General features: G+C 39.9%; 1 non-coding gene across 1 annotated transcript; it reads left to right on the top strand.

Annotated features, from left to right (window-relative positions):
- The first annotated feature begins 7,224 nt into the window (after nt 1-7,224).
- On the top strand, nt 7,225-7,333 carry LOC141635411 (small nucleolar RNA R71). The gene has a single exon (XR_012540103.1). It is a non-coding gene; the product is annotated as a small nucleolar RNA R71 (small nucleolar RNA).
- The last annotated feature ends 6,020 nt before the right edge of the window (nt 7,334-13,353 follow it).

Raw genomic sequence — 13,353 nt, 5'->3', positions numbered from 1 at the left:
CCACCGTCATACTCGGAACCACTATCCTCATCTGACCCTGAGTCATCCTCCTCTTCCGCCTCAACAGCAGCGGCAGTAGTAGTCGTGAGAGGAGGTCTCCTGGCAGGCTGAGGGCAACCAACCACCGGGGGAACAAAGAAGGACGGGTGAGTCCAGGCACCCTGTGGGAGCATCCCCGTCCGAGCGTACTCATCGTAGACTGGGTATAGAGCCAAAGCCGTGTCTAACCTGTGCTGATCAAAGCTCCTGCACAAGTCACCCAACACACGTGACATCGCCTTTTGGTCCATGACCGCAGGGATAACAGTAGGTGGAGGGAGACAAAAAGTGGCCGGGAAGCCCATGGAGCCAGGAGTAGAGGAGGAGGAGGCCTGTGAAAAGGAGGCACGAGCTCGCCTCGAAGTGCTAGCAGTAGTGGTGCCCGCCCCAATAGGGAGCCTGTAGCTAGGCAAAGGCGGGCGAGCCGCCCGAAACAAAGGTGGTAAGGGGCGGGGATAGGAGGAGGCCAAGGACAGGGATGGGGTCGCAGATGAAAGAATCAATCTTCCACCGACTCCGACTATCGACCCACTTCACAGACCTCGCGTAGGCAAGATCCATGAAGCGTAGGTCAGGGTCAATAGGGGCCTCCTCTCGAGAGAACAGAAGAACTAGACGGTTGGCGATACGCGTCACCAACCCACCACAAGCAATAGTGGCCAAAGTGCCCTCACTTATAGTCTGCAAGTGAGCGGCAGTCAAATAAGCTATGTTATAGATACGGGCTACCCGACTTTCAATGTTCAGATAGCCCGCTAAGATAGACAATTCAATGGTATTCACATTATTTGACTCCTTACGGCCGAAAATGGTATTACTCATTAGCCGTAGAAAATAACGAAAAGGGGGCAAGTGGACGGAAGTGCCCGTCCTCTTAGGGCCGTTCCAGTCAGAGATACACGACCACATGACCCGGTGAACATCAGAAGTTTCCGTGGTGTTACCCTCGAAATAAAGACCCAAAAATCCAGCAAAATCGGCTAATGTCAGGGAGTAGGTGACATTGAATAGCCGAAAAGAAATGCAAGGGCTACTCCTGTTGGCTTCAAAAGAAGCCTGGTCAAAAACATAAGATGAGAAAAACTCGAGGGTCAAAGTATAGTAAGTGAACTCAGCCATGTCCATATGACCCGACATTCCTGTCCTATTTAGCAGGGACACAACAGACTCAAAACAGCCTAATTTCTCTAAAGTCGGCCTATGAAGAAAACGAGTGGCTGTAACTTTCATTTTTGCGACAAAGAGAGCGAATTTAGCTCGCTGAGTAGAGGTGGAGAAAATAACCTGCGGATAGTCAGGTAGACTATCCGTAGTATCCTCGGTCATCAGTGGTGGACCCCGCAGTCGTTTGGCAGCTCCCTAACTGGACTGCCCTTCGAACATTTGCTGCTTTCCTTTCGTCATGGTTGCTTCCTGCAAACAACAAATTAGTAACAGGCTTCCCTTAACCTTTAACAATGACAATTTATGAAACCCCAACCAAAAATCAGAGATCAAAAATTAAATTAGGGTTTTGAAAATTTGGAGGAAAACGGAATTAAGCTGTCCCTAGTTGCTAAAATGGCTCGAAATCCAAGGGAATAGGAAATCAAAGTGTAATTAAAGCCTAAATTCGACAAGCAAACAACCTTAAATCGATTTACCCCAAATCGATTTTTACGACCCAAGGAAACAATACTCGAAATTTGGACATAAAAATTCAGCTTGAATCGAATATAAAGGAGTAAGAAGGGATTAGAGACATACCTTTGACGAGAACTTGAAGATTTAAGCAAGAAAATTCGAGATTAAGCGATGGATTAGCAAGAAATCGCGAAAAGGGGGAAAGATAAGGGTTTTCTCTGATTTTCTAATTGAATGAATATGAATGAATGAATGAGAAAAGAAGTAAAACTTCCCTTATTAAATTGCATTCTGATCTCGCGCAGGGGTCGATCGACTATCATTAGCAGTCGATCGACCGGTCTTCCCCTAATACAGCTCTCTGATATCGCGTGGTTGGCGATCGACCAATAGTAGCAGTCGATTGACCAATCTCCCTCTTAAACAGGTTCTGCCTGTTTTCTTCTCAATCGATCGACTAGCGAACTTGGTCGATCGACTGCTTGTGCTGGTAATTAATCTTAAAATCGTCAAAAATTCATTTTTTTTTTCAACTCAATTTCCCGTTCCTCTCGCATGAACATTCAGTAAACCACTCTACGCACTTTGCAATAAAATAATCACCTGCAAAATTATCAAAGGCGCACATTTTTCAAACCAAGAAATTGCTAATTAAAAAGAAATAACTAAAGCTCCTAATGCAAATTAAATTAAGTAAAACTATTAAGCTCCTAATTACAAAAATTTACAAGCCGGGTTGCCTCCCGGTTAGCGCTGGTTTAAGAGGTCCTGCACAACCTTTTTACCTCAGTTTGCATCATCCGATAACGGGTTGAAGTACAATACCTCGACTTGCCCAACAAATTCATCTGTTCCGTGATAATGCTTCACATATTGGCCATTAACTTTGAACCGTTCTCCAGCAGAGGTCTCCAATTCAACTGATCCGAATTTTGTAACTGCTGTGACCGTATAAGGGCCAGTCCACCTGGATTTCAGCTTACCAAGAAATAAACGGATACGAGCGTTAAAAAGAAGTACCTTATCGCCAATATGGAACTCGCGCTTGATGATTCTCTTGTCGTGCCAGCACTTTGTTTTCTCTTTGTAGATCCTAGCATTATCATAGGCCAGCAGCCTAAATTCCTCCAGCTCATTCAGCTGTGTCATACGTTTCTCACGAGAGAGGTTAGGATCCAAATTCAAATCACAAATAGCCCACCAAGACTTACGCTCCAACTCAACAGGTATATGACATGTCTTACCATAAATCAATCGGAATGGTGACATCCCAATTGGCGTCTTAAACGCGGTCCTATAAGCCCATAAGACATCATCTAACTTAAGACTCCAATCTTTCCATGATTTAGAAACAACTTTAGCTAAAACTTCTTTCAATTCCCGGTTAGAAATCTCAACCTGACCACTAGTTTGGGGATGATACCCCAAACCCCTACGATGTTGGACACCGAATTTAGTCAATAAAGCACTAAGTTGTTTCTCTTTAAAATGCATTCCCCCATCACTAATGACAACCCTAGGGACACCAAAACGAGGGAAAATAATCTTTTTAAACAGTTTAATCACGGCCTTTGCGTCGCAATGGGGAGTAGCGATAGCTTCTACCTATTTGGACAAATAATCTACAGCTACGAGGATATATTTATTACCTTGACTGCTCGGAAAAGGTCCTTGATAATCAATGCCCCAGACATCAAAAATCTCAACCTCTAAAATACCTACCTGTAGCATCTCGTCTCTTCGAAATATTCCCTGATCTTTGACAGGCATCGCACTTAGCAACAAAATTGCGACTATCTGCATGCAAAGTTGGCCAATAGAAACCAGATTGGAGTACCTTTGCCACAGTCCGGGACGGACCATGGTGACCACCATAGGCAGAAGAGTGGCAAGCTTCTAGGATATCCTTCACCTCTCATTGAGGCACACATCTTCGGATAAGACCGTCTATGCATTCCTTGAAAACATAAGGATCATCCCAAAAGTATTGTCTAGCATCATAAGCGAACCGCTTCTTCTGCTACCATGAAAGCTCGGGTGGTATCCTGCCTGTCACAGCAAAGTTAGCAAAATCAGCAAACCACGGAGGTGGATAAGACCCTGAAGTAGTAATAGCTAACAGACTCTCATCAGGAAAAGAATCATTAATAGGTAACGAATCCTCCCTTTCTGTCAGCTGCAGACGAGATAAATGGTCAGCCACCACATTCTCTGCTCCTTTCTTATCTTTGATATCCAAATCTAACTCCTGCAAAAGGAGTATCCACCTCAAAAGCCTTGGCTTCGCATCCTTCTTAAGAAAGAGAGTCTTATTTTTGCATGGTCGTATAAACAACAACCTTAGAACCTAACAAATAAGACCGAAATTTGTCTAAGGCAAAAACTACAGCTAGAAACTCTTTCTCAGTTGTATAATAATTGACTTGAGCCTCATCCAGAGTTCGGCTCGCATAGTATATGGCATTCAAAGCTTTATTCTTCCGCTGTCCCAAAACTGCACCAATTGCATAATCGCTGGCATCACACATAATCTCAAATGGGAGGTCCCAATCAGGCGGCTGAATGATTGGTGCAGAAACTAGAGCCTCCTTCAACCTGTTAAAAGCTAAAAGGCACTCATCAGTAAACTCAAAGAGCATCCTTAAGGAGCAATTGTGTAAGTGGTTTAGCAATTTTTGAAAAATCCTTAATGAAACGCCGATAAAAACCAGCGTGACCAAGGAAACTCCTCACTCCTTTAACATTCATGGGAGGAGGTAATTGCTCAATCACCTGCACTTTTGCTTTATCAACATGTATACCCTTATCAGAGAGCAGATGCCCTAACACAACTCCCTCATTGACCATGAACTGACATTTTTCCCAGTTTAAAACAAGATTAACATCAATACAACGCTGCATGACTTTATCAAGGTTAGCTAAACAACGATCAAAGTCATTGCCATAAACTGAGAAATCATCCATAATACCTCCGTAATATTCTCTATATAGTCAGAAAAAATACCCATCATGCACCTCTGAAAGGTAGCTGGGGCGTTACACAAGCCGAAGGGCATTCTACGGTATGCAAAAACACCCTGTGGACAGGTAAAAGTGGTCTTACTCTGATCATCCGGATGAATAGGGATCTGGAAGAACCCCGAATATCCGTCTAGAAAACAGAAAAAATTGTTAGAAGCAAGTCTTTCAGTCATTTGGTACACAAAAGGGAGGGGGAAGTGGTCTTTCTTGGTGGCGGCATTCAACTGTCTATAATCAATGCACATCCGCCACCCTGTCACAACTCGTGTTGGTATTAATTCATTTTTCTCATTTTTAACCACGGTAGTCCCTCCTTTCTTCGGAACTACCCGAATCGGGCTAACCCACTTGGAGTTGCCAATCGTATAAATAATACCCGCATCGAGTAGTTTCATCACCTCGGCCATAACAACTTCCTGCATCTTCGGGTTCAACTTGCGTTGACCCTGTCTGTAAGGCTTGTGGCCAGCCTCCAGCTCTATCCCGTGCATACAAATATCAGGGCTGATGCCCTTAATATCATCCAAAGAGTATCCTAAAGCTTTCCTGTTTTTCTTAAGCACACACATCAAAGCAGAAAGCTGGTCATCATTAAGCTTAGCACTAACAATACATGGGTACTGCTCCGTATCATCCAGAAAAACATACTTAAGATTAGGAGGAAGTGGCTTACGCTCTGGCACCTTTACCTCTACAGCATAGGCAGAATCAACTTCAATGGTATAGCAAGTGTTCACCAAATTTTCGTTGGCCAGGCTTAAGAGCATCTCATATTCTTCCTCTGTGAGCTCGTAGCTTTCCATTGAGGCTACCAAAGCATCTGGCTCCTCAGCATTCTCCGTTGTACTACCTGCACACTCATCTGAACGGGTCAGATCAGCTAAGGGATCCTTAGCTAAGGATTCCCTCCAATTACAATTAACAGCCCTGTCAACAATATCAATGGAATAGCACGTGTCATCATCAGCAGATTCAGTCGTCTTACGAGCAAGACTGAACTCAATGGTGTCATCCCCTACCTCTAAGGTTATGATTCCGCGTTTGACATCTATTACAGCTCCAGCTATATGTTAAAATGGTCTACCTAAAATAATAGGTATCTGACTGTCCTCTGCAATGTCCAAAACAACAAAATCGACAGGAATAAAGAACTTACCCACTCAAACGGGTACATCCTCTATGACTCCTAGAGGTCTCTGAGTCGATCTATTTGCCATCTGAAGGGTAATATCGGTCACCTTAAGTCTACCAATATTTATCCTTTCGCAAACAGAATATGGTATGACACTGACACTGGCCCCTAAATCGCAAAGGGCATTTCCAATTTCGTGGTTACCTATAGTGCAGGGAATTGAAAAACTACCCGGGTCCTTTAATTTAGGTGGTATATTAATTTGCGAAAGAGCATTGCATTCTTCCACAAAAGCAACATTACCATCATCATGAAAATTTCTCTTACGATTCAAAATGTCTTTCATAAATTTACCGTAAGAGGGTACCTGGGTAATTAGGTCAGTGAAAGGAATAGTTACCTCAAGGTTCTTGACCATCTCCAAAAACTTACCAAACTTGCGCTCCAGCTTAGTATTCTTTAAACGCTCCGGATACGGGACTGCAACACTGGCCGTAGGATCAGTAACCTTCGGGTTCCGTAAGTTTAAAACCCTCGTCAAATCATCAATAAGTATAGAATCATGCAAACTAGTAGACGGATTTGCGTCCTGCACTGGAGACCCAGTCGATCGACCATTGAGCTCAGTCGATCAACTAATCATGCTGGGCGTGAACAGTTTCTGGTCAGAAACTGTTTCTTCAGGAACCTCAGTCGATCGACTGCTATTGGTGGTCGATCGACCACTTGTGCTGGGCATGAATAGTTTCTGGTTAGAAACTTTTTTCCTCAGGAATTCCGGTCGATCGACTGCTGTTGTTGGTCGATCGATCACGCAGATCTTGGCAATAAAGTTCGTTTCGCACTGAATTTAAACTAGCCTCTTCATCATTTCCCGAGTCTCCTCTTGGCTTATCGGGACCTTCATAAGAGAGGCCGCTTCTGAGATTAATGGCATTAATCGTTTCAATTGGCCCCTCACATTTGCTTGAAGAATTGGCGACTTGCTTAGCCTCTATATTCTCCAACTGCTTCACAAAATTCTTTGTAGATTCAATTCCAGCTGCTTCTATTTTCGCGACTTGAACCCAAAGAGCTCGGACCATTTCTCTCAACTCTGCGGTCTCATCTGAATTATGGACAGGAATTCAACTCTTTCCTTGGAAGCTTCAGAGGTCTCGAGCTTCTCGAGACGGGCAGTGATAGAAGTTATGAGTGTCACAATGGCACTCATTTCATCACTCTGCTTTCGCGACTTTCCACGCGAACTTCCAAACTCGGCTCTATGGACTGCCATCTCCTCAATAGTGTTCCAACCTTTATTCTGAACGGTATTATTTTGGAACCTACCATTCGCATCTGCATCCAGGATGACCTTGTAATCATCATATAAAGCATTATAGAATAAGTTGCAAAGGTACCACTGCTGGAAACCATGGTGAGGGACAGCCCTAACCAAACTCTTGAAACGTCCCCATGCTTCACAAAATTCCTCATCAGGTCCTTGCTGAAAATTTGTAATTTTACTTCTCAAGGCATATGTCTTTGCAAGTGGCAAGTATTTCTTGTAGAAGGCTAACGCTAGAGATGTCCAATCTGTGACTCCAGCTGCTACCCTATCAAGGTAGCGGTACCAATCTCGCGCCGAATCCTTCAAGGAGTATAAGAACATTATCCCTTTTACTTCATCTTGGGTCACCCCAACCGGTACAGGTATGGAACAACAGTAGTCTGTGAAAATTTCCATATGCTTCAAAGGATCCTCGTCCGGTAGACCAGCAAACTGATTTCGCTCCACCAAATTAATATAAGAGGAACAAAATTCGAAGTGACCAGTAATAGGGGTAGGTAACACGTGTCCCTTTGGAATGTGTTGTTCTTTCGGCTGAAGATTGTCATATATCGTAGTCATGTTCGCAAGACTGAGAGTGCTCAAGTCTTCCTCTCAAAAACTTGTCTTCTAACTGTGTAAAAGCAAAACTAGAAACAAGAGTAAGCAACGTCCTCAAGGAACCAAAGTTCCTTGAGACAAGAAAAATAAACTAAAAATAAAGCAAACAGAATTACGCCGTCTCGCCGGCAACGGAGCCAAAATTAGATAACGTCGTTTTGTATCAAAATTAAATTTATAAATCCGAACTAAAACTATAGCTAATGATAGTAGGGGTCGAACCACAGAGAGACAAGATCAATTCTATTTGCTATTTTCAGTCTAAAAAAGTAACAATTAAGTGGGGGTTTTGAATTGGTTTGATTCTAAAGACTAATTGACAAAATAAGAAATGTCTCAAACAAGATTAAAAGAAGATCGGGAACTTCGGTTCACCATGGCTAAGGTAAGGTCAATAAGGTAGCAGAGGTCCTATAATACGGTCTCAGGAAATATGAGCAAGCCTTTCGATCAATGCTCAAATTAACCTGACGGTCTGCTAATTCCCAAGAAATTCTCAAAGCTTTCGCTCAAAGGAAATTCCAAATCTAATGATAACTTAATTACTAATCTTTCAATCTAGTAAGAAAGGTTTATCAAAAGAAAACAAGATCGATATAGAAGAAAATCATACTAATAAAATTGACCCTATTTTACGCCATGGCTCACTGAAGGATAAGTAGATCTATATACTTACATATTCATATATGTTTTAATTTAATTTGTCATAAAATTAATGATTGATCTTATGCATGCAAACATTAAAACAAAATAAGGAAGAAACATTGTTCTTACATTGTGATTTTCGGTTTAATGGGCAAGAGAGATCACCTTTCTCTCTTGTTCTTGAGCTTTCCCTTTTGGATGAACTAAGACCCAAGTGTAGGATCTCTCCCAAGGATTTATACCCAAAGCTTACTCTTAATTAAAATTAATATTATAGTTACTAGTACAATATTAATCTTGTATGAAATTGACCCAAAAATATTATAAGACACTTAATATTTTCGGTTTGGAGAGGAGGAAGAAGGAAGTTTTTATTTCTCTTTCTAAAACTCAAAGTTTAGATGAATAATGAATGAATGATAAAAACACAAAACATTTTGTGTATATTAGGTGAAGTAAGAGGAAAAACCAAGTGGTTTTTCCTCTCACAAAACCGGGTGGAAGGGGGGCATGGGAGGGAGCCAATGCATGCAATTATTTGTCTTCACAATGCATAATAGGGTTGCATGGCTAGACTAGTAGGTAATCATCATGCCTTCCACTAATACAATCAACATAATCTTAGCTTAATACTCCTCCAATTTTCGGCACATTGGATAATATGGATTCCATATTATTTTTGTCAATTTATCAATTTGTCACATGTCATATGTAACATAAATTTGTTATGTATTTTTTTTTAACATATTAAAAATCAACGTATTAATAAAAATACGTCATATGCAAAAATCGACTTAGTAATTCATAATTACTTGTACCAAAATAATTTACCAATTTATAAATCGTATTTATAATATTTCATTCAAATTTAGTTGTTTCCTTAAACAATAATTTCATCTGAGTAATGATACAATTCGATTACTCAGACCGTATCTCATTTTAATCAATATCAATGTGATACGTAAATTTTACTTCCAAAATCGTCCGTCAATTTTCAAGTAATTCAATTAACTCGTAACATTATACGATTAATTAAATGATCAATTAAGAGTGTTGCCCTATAGGTATGACCTAGGGGATCAACTGATCACCACCGTTGCACGACAGTAATGTCAAACTCTAGTCAGCCAATCATTACCAATATATGTTGATCAGTTGACAGTAAAAATATTACTTCCCAATTGTATTCTTTATAATGAGATTTAAACATGTGATCATCATGATCAACAGTCGTGATCGCATTATTATCGGAGGACACATATTCCAACAATCTCCCACTTGTCCTCGACAAGTGTGCGTCACCAATTCTCTAGTCCTATTACTATCTCCCACTCAATGCAAGGTGTCTTTCATGTCGTACTTGCAAGTGATCATATCGAGAGTGGTTTCCTCGATCTGGAGAATAACTGATTGACCGGATTTATCTATCATAGATACCTTCCGAGCGTGGCCACGCATTTCCAGTTCATTACTCCTTGAGTGGCCCTGAGATATTGTTATAACTCTGACTAGGGATGCACAATTCCTATCGCACTCATTCCCTTCGACTAGCCACAGCCATCATAACCCAAAATATGCCCATTTGACCCCATTTACGAAGGTCGTAGTAACATAAATCAAAGTTAATTTGAAACTATGCCATCTTAGGCGAATAGTCTTTAGTCAAAAGAATCGACTCATTTGAATACTATAGCAGCTCTCGCCACGACCAGGCTATATAAATTTGCCAGAACTCTATAAGCGGTCATTAGGCCCGACAAAAAGTTCCTAACAGTCTGCCTATGTGATCGACTAGTCATCTCACATGACTCTATGGCACTTGAACTTGCCATCAATCGCATCACACTCTAGTCACTTCGAGACGTCACCTCATGTAAGTAACTATGGGCAAATACAATGTTAATCCATGTTCACTTTAACGGGGTTCAATTATCTCCACAACCCGTTTGGATGTAACAATGTACAAGGTGAGTTAATAATAACTCAAACGACAAATGTCGACATCACACTCGGGTAGTCAATATCATATTACAACCTTGTGATGTATATCGTAAGTGTAAACACTTATTGATTGCAATAGAAGTTTAACATGCCATGTGTCCATATGTTCAAACTTCTTACACTTGCATTTTCCTTTACATTCATGTTCTCTCTCATAGCATGAATCTTACCAAGTACGCATCAAGGTTCCCGACCTTGGTTTCGGTTCTTTAACTTGAAAGAACTTCCTTATCGATTATCACATAACGAACGAATTTGTGGTGAATAATATAACTTGTACTGATCAAGTACTCCATCCACACACTGCACTAGGTACATGTTTTGTAGAGTCTTGCAACAATTTGCCAAGACGATTGGCCTAGCACTTCTCATAAGTCCTAGCATAGTTAGGAAAGATTAGTTTTGAGTAACTTCTTATTCAACTAAGTATCTTTCCAAAATTTCTTATCTCTCCTTTTGATTTGAAAAGTTAGGATTTCCATAAATCTTTACGTGTGTTCGAACTTTCTATAATATGTGCAACCTCTTAACACATAATAGAGTATTCCGTCAAACACCGAAATCGTTCATCGGATTCTACTTGAGAATTCATGATGTTTCTATTATGGCTTACCAATGAATCATCATGCTCTTATGCATATGATTCACTATTGGACATGTGCATGATTTTTCTAATGGCGGAAACATTAGTTACTAATAATCATGAGATCAACCATTCATAGGTTCAATGAACGACCATGACTGCTAATGGCAATTCCATTTTCATCTATATGAATAACCTATGTGTATGTTGATATGATGTGTATTTCTTAATACTAATCCAATATTTCTTGTCGTAATTGGATTCATCATAGTCCAAATTCATCCAGAATTGAAAACTCAAAACTTCCTCTGTGAAGGAAGGTGTTAGCTCGTCATTCTTTAATGAATGGTGAGTTGTAAACATTCAAAGGATGATAGCTCCCACTAAATTCCATGTCTTCACATGATAATTTCCTAACTCCCACTCAATTCCACATATTTCGAAATTGACTTCTCAATCGAAACTTTTCAAGAATTGAAATATAAATTGCATTGCCAAGTTATTAAGATAAAACCATATATGTTCCCATCATATCCCTTCAAAATACCTATTTCGAAGAGGTCTCATTTTAACCTTATGTAAAGAGTTAAATCTCTAACATACTCATGTCATAATGATGTGTAGCAATGTCATTATTCAAATATAAATAATATCTAGAACACGTCCTTCGAAATACTCTTTCGGAAGGAGGTTTAACCATTTCATAATGAGGTTAAGCAATGACATTTGCGTGGTTAAAACTTGGCCATTGAAGATATCGGTATATCAATCTTTGCAACTCGATCATAACTAGTATGTTACTATGATTCATTTAGGCTCTTAAGTAAATCTCAAGGTTGAAACTATTGGTCAAAATTTACCATATAGAACTTAGTCAAAAACTTGTTAAGACTTTACATTAGTCATTTTTCTTCCAAAACTTTCTTTTGGTCTCCTCGTGTAGTTATCATAAGAATATGTTCTTTCGATTACTTCACTTGGTCTCTTTTGTCATATAGAACTTACTTGAGACCATAGATCTCATATATTTGGTATACTATGTAAATAGATATACCTTCATTCAAATCATTCTTTCTTGCGTAGATCTTCATTTACACAAGTACACAATTTTTTATCTTGTCTCGTATGTTGTGTCCTCATTTTTCTCCCACTCTATCTTTAGAATAAATACACTATAGATTCAAAGATAGCATATGAGACACAAATAATGATTTGAAGTATAAGGAGAACTACCTCATAGGTTGACTAATAGTTTTAGATTTCATATGTGTACTTGGTGATTGACATACCTTTAAGAGAGTTCATAGACTCAAAATCGCTTTATAAATAATCATACACAAGCCTTAAGCATGTGGACATATAATGAAACCCGTCATTCTATTTGTCTATTAGATCACTTTAAGTTATATGTTTCTAAGAACAAGCATTTAAACATGAATTTTACAACAAAAGGATAAAATGATAAAACGGGTGACTTGGGTTGCAAACCAAGTCACCATTATCCAAATACAACCCATTATCCAAAATACCTTTCCATGTCGAACACGGAAACTTAAGGTTCTAAAATCCAAAACATAATTTAAATTAAGACAATGAAAAGCAAAGCTCCATGAAAGCTATCCGTAGCTTCTTGATGGTTTCTCATGCTTGCTTTTCCTTTCCCTTGTCTTTGCTTGATGGAGGCTCTATTTACAAATAAAAAGGGAGATACATTATCACAACTTTGCATCATAATACCATAGTTGAATTAGAAACATAAAAGAAGGATAGTCATTTACCTACTGGAGTAATCTTTCCAGCCTTAATATCACCAAGGTATTTGGAACAATTTCTTTTCCAATGTCCCATACCATTACAATAATGGCATTTATCAAGAGGACCCTTCTTGATTTTTGAAGTGCAAGCTTCACAAGTCTTAGCTTTGGTGAATGTGGGAGTTTGCTTCTTACCCTTCCTCCCATTCTTCTTGAACTTCCCCTTACTCTTAGTGCTTATGTTAAGCACATCTTTTGGTGGGTTCACATTTAACCCCATGTCCCTCTCGGCTTGCACAAGTAACTTGTGCAATTCTTCAAGAGACACATCCTTGTCTTGCATGTTAAAATTCACCCGGAATTGAACATATGCTTTGACTTTGGACAAGGAGTGTAGAAACCTATCTACAATGAGTTCTTTGGGGATTTTAACCTTTTGAATTTTCAAGGTCTCGACAAGCTCCATAAGCTTGAGCACATGAGGGCTAACCTTTTGGCCCTCTTTGAAGTCGAGATCAAAGAATGCCGCGGCCGCCTCATATTGGACGATCCGCGGAGTTTGTGAAAACATTGTCACAAGCTTGGAGTAAATCTCATTAGCATTGCCCATTTTAAAGGCTCTCCT

The sequence above is a fragment of the Silene latifolia genome, chromosome Y, assembly GCF_048544455.1.
Source record: "Silene latifolia isolate original U9 population chromosome Y, ASM4854445v1, whole genome shotgun sequence".
In the NCBI taxonomy this organism is placed as follows: Eukaryota; Viridiplantae; Streptophyta; class Magnoliopsida; order Caryophyllales; family Caryophyllaceae; genus Silene; species Silene latifolia.
This window is presented reverse-complemented; position numbering and strand designations above follow the sequence as displayed.